Genomic DNA, 4,186 nt, shown 5'->3' with positions numbered 1-4,186 from the left:
GTTACGACCCTGTCTAGGGGAAAATATAATCGCAACATGGTACAATAGTTTCCCCCCCCCCTCCTTGCCACACTCCCAAGAACCAGCCACAACAATTAACAGCCCGTTCGTGTTTATTGACACATTTGCTTCAGGGTGGGCTTACAGCAAAATAACAAACAGAAAACAACACTAAGGCGAAACAACCTAACCTTCCCTACTCAAAATTAAAGAAAACAAAAGACATCATACTGACCTAACTCCTCACCAACAAAACAGGAGAAAACATGGTTCGAACGAAAATGCTACCCACCCCTACCAAGAACGGGCTGTGAGCAAAAGAACAATTTACAGACGGCTGCATAAGTTGAGTCCGGCTGGAGGTCCTGCTGGCAGTGGCAAGAGGAGTGAGAACCGCAGGAGCTTTGGGAACCGTCCTCTTATCCTGGAAATACGATCCACCTCCATCCCTGCTGGAACCAATCCGCGCCCTGTAAACACATCCACCCACTCAAAGAGACACACCTGAAACTCATCCACTCGAACAGACACACCTGACACACATCACACAATCATCGAGAGAGAGAGAGAGAGAGAGAGCGAGAGCGAGAGCGAGAGAGAGAGAGAGAGCGAGAGAGAGAGAGCCACACAACCTCCAGGTTGTAACACCTCCCCCCTTAAAGATCGAACATTTCTCCCCAAAAGAAAATGATCGATTTCACAGGTCACCGGAACGCGAAAGTGCATCAGCTATAACATTATCTTTACCTTTCTTATGCCGAATTTCGATATTAAAGTCCTGCAATAGCAGCGACCAACGCATTAAACGCTGGTTGCTGTTACGCATTTGGGACAGGAATACTAAGGGGTTGTGGTCTGAATACACAACCACAGGCAGCGGAGTGGAACCGACATAGACCTCGAAGTGTTGAAGGGCTAGGAGTAAAGCTAATGCTTCCTTCTCAATAGTACTGTAATTTAGTTGATGTTTGTTGAATTTCTTAGAGAAGAAACAGACCGGGTGATCCACATCATTAACATCCTCCTGCAGCAGCACCGCCCCAGCCCCGTGACCACTGGCATCAACCTCAAGTTTGAAGGGCAGCAGAAAGTCTGGGGAAGAAAGAACAGGTGCGCTACAGAGAAGAGCCTTAGCAGATTCAAGAGCTTCCTGACAACAAGTAGTCCACACATAGGGTTTAGAGGGACTGGACAGGGTAGTGAGGGGAGCAACAATATCAGCAAAGTTTCTGCAGAATCCACGATAGTACCCACACATCCCCAAAAAACGTCGAAGTTCACGCCGGGTCTTGGGAACTGGGAAATCTACAATTGCCTGTACTTTTACATTAAGTGGACACACCTGACCTTGTCCTACCTTCTTACCCAAATACGTCACCACGGCTTTACCAAAGTCACACTTTGCTAAATTCAGTGTAAGGGAAGCATTACTCAAACGGCAAAAAATCTCTGTCAGGGTTGCCATATGCTCAGCCCAAGTAGAGGAGTAGGCAACAACATCGTCGAGGTATACCTCACAATCTGGAACGCTAGAGAGCACCTGCGACATAAGTCGCTGAAATGTTGCAGGGGCATTCCTGAGGCCAAAAGGCATTACGGTATATTGCAAAAAATTATCTGGTGTCACAAACGCATGTAGAACGTATAGTTCCACCTTGTTTTTATATCTGTTATGAGCGTGTGCTGGGGGAGATTCAACTGTGTTTGCAGCTCATGTAGTCTGTTGCTGGCTTTGCTTGAGCGATGAACATGGCCAGATATGATCCTGGCTTTGGAGAGAAGGGATGTCACAACCCTGTCCTTCTCCAGTGCTTTGATCACCACCAAGTGAAGCGTTTGGGACATGCAACGGATGTGCCCATATTCAGTCAAAGCTTTCACCATGTTGGCTGCATTATCTGAAACAACAAACCGTATTGTGACAGATTGACCAACAGACTCTTCCCACTCTCTCATCTTTTCCTTAAGGCAGCACAGAATGTTGTTTGATGTGTGCTCAATGTCCAGCACACCAACATTTAGCAGCCCTGCTTTCCTCTGTACTGAAGCTTCCCCTACACGTTCACACCAGTGCCCAGTTAGACAGAGATATGCATGTGCGTTGTGATTGCTGGTCCAGAGATCTGTAGTGAGGTTGATGACACCTCCTTCAGCTGCCTTAATTGACTGGACCAACTCCCCTCTCATTGCCCCATACAGCTCAGGCACTACAGTTCGACTGAAATAGTGCCTCGATGGGATCTTATACTTGGGCTCTAAAAAGCCAACAAGTGTCTTGAAGCCTCTCCTCTCCACCACAGAGAAAGGTTCAAGATCAGTGCAGATCATTTTACCAATCATCTCTGTAATTTGTTTTGACCGGGGATGGTTTGCTGAGAATGGCTGCTTTGCTGCAAATGCAGTGAGTATTGGTGAAGAGGAAGATGAATGTGAGCCCTTAGTAGCACCCAGCTGAACACCAGTGACCCGAGAAGGAAAAGGAGAGGAGGAGGAGGTGGCTGATACAGTGGGCTTTCTAATGTGATGGGCATATAGCAGATGGTTATGTAGAGATGTTGTGTTGTAATGTTTTGCATCTCTACCTCTGCTTAGCTTGGACTTGCAAAGCTTGCAAATGGCTTTGGAGGGATCATTTTCAGACACAGTGAAAGAGTCCCATACTGCAGAAGTCCTCTTGGTCTTTGGTGGAGGAGGATCTCCATCACCAGATGCAATATTGGTCTCAGTGGGGGAAAGGTGGGTGCTACTGCCACCCTCACTGTCCTGCAAGGTTAAGCAAACTCTGACTGGCGGTTCAGTGTCAGCTGAAATACTCTCTGTATCACTCATTATTCTGTATCACTGATCATGAGAGAGAGAGAGAGAGAGAGTGTGTGCGTGTGTGTGTGTGTGTGTAGCTTAATTTGTAATATCTGTTATACCACTACTACCTACAACGTGTCAGACACTCAGTGCGTGAAGTAAAATAAAACTGGTTAGAGCCTACTGACGGTTTAAAAAAAAAAAAAAATCCAACGAGAGAGAGAGAGAGACGCGAGAGAGAGAGACGCGAGAGACGCGAGAGAGAGAGAGAGACGCTAGAGAGAGAAGCCAGAGAGAGAAGCCAGACACTCAATGCATGAAGAAACCCTAAACGTTAACGGAAAAGACCCGCGAACCTGAGTGACTGAGAGACATAGAGCTGTTCTGTGCGTGAGTGAGCAGAGCGATGTGTGAAGGGGAGGAGCGCTGTGACGCTGTGTGAGGATTTTCATTCAGTCCGAGCACAGATAATGACTCGTATTACTCGTATAATACTCGTGCTCGGCAAAAGTGCTTTATCCGTACCGGATACTCGTTTCAGCCGAGTATCCGGCTCATCTCTAGTACCAACACACATTCACTCTACAACAGAAGGATTCAATGAAAATCAGAGAGGTCCGAAGGAGAAAGCTTCCTTTACAAAATTACCAGATCATCTAGTGTTGTGATTCAGTGCAATATATATTCAAATATTAAATGCATACATGTCTGGAGTCAACATCTGACCAGTCAAAGAAAGTATAATGCAATATATTTTAACTATATTGTTTACCCATTCAACTTCAGGGGTTATAAAAAAATGTACGATTCGCCTTTCTCATGTCAATTAAAGTAGCCAACAAGAGTCAGGAAAAACTACCAAAAATAACATCTTAAATGGAAAATGGTTTTGTATTTATATAGCGCTTTTCTAGCCTTGATGACCACTCAAAGCGCTTTAGAGTACAGTTTTTTACATTCACCCATTCTTACAGTGCATCTATCCGCAGCACTTTGTTATTCTATGGGGGGCCATTTAGGGTTCAGCATCTTGCCCAAGGACACTTCGGCATACAGATGGGTCAGACTGGAGATTGAACTGACGCCCTTCAGGTTGGAGGACGACCCCTCTACCCCTCAGCCACAGCCGCCAACGAGGGAGAAGGAGAGAGACACACATGTGAGGGATCCCTCCGTCACAAGTGGAGAGCAGGAGGATCCAAATGCAGGAGCCACGTTATGGTGAAACAACAAAAACTGTGCATTAATGAAGGCTGAGAAAGGTGAGGGACAAAACAAAGTCTTATAATAAACATGCACAATCAACCAGGAGAGAATTGAAAAGTATAACTTATCAAAACAGAGAAAACAAGATAAACCCAGTAACAGGTTGACAACATTAACA

This window comes from Platichthys flesus, chromosome 14 (assembly GCF_949316205.1).
Source record: "Platichthys flesus chromosome 14, fPlaFle2.1, whole genome shotgun sequence".
Lineage (NCBI taxonomy): Eukaryota > Metazoa > Chordata > Actinopteri > Pleuronectiformes > Pleuronectidae > Platichthys > Platichthys flesus.
The sequence above is the reverse complement of the archived record's forward strand: the minus strand, read 5'-3'. Positions refer to the sequence as shown.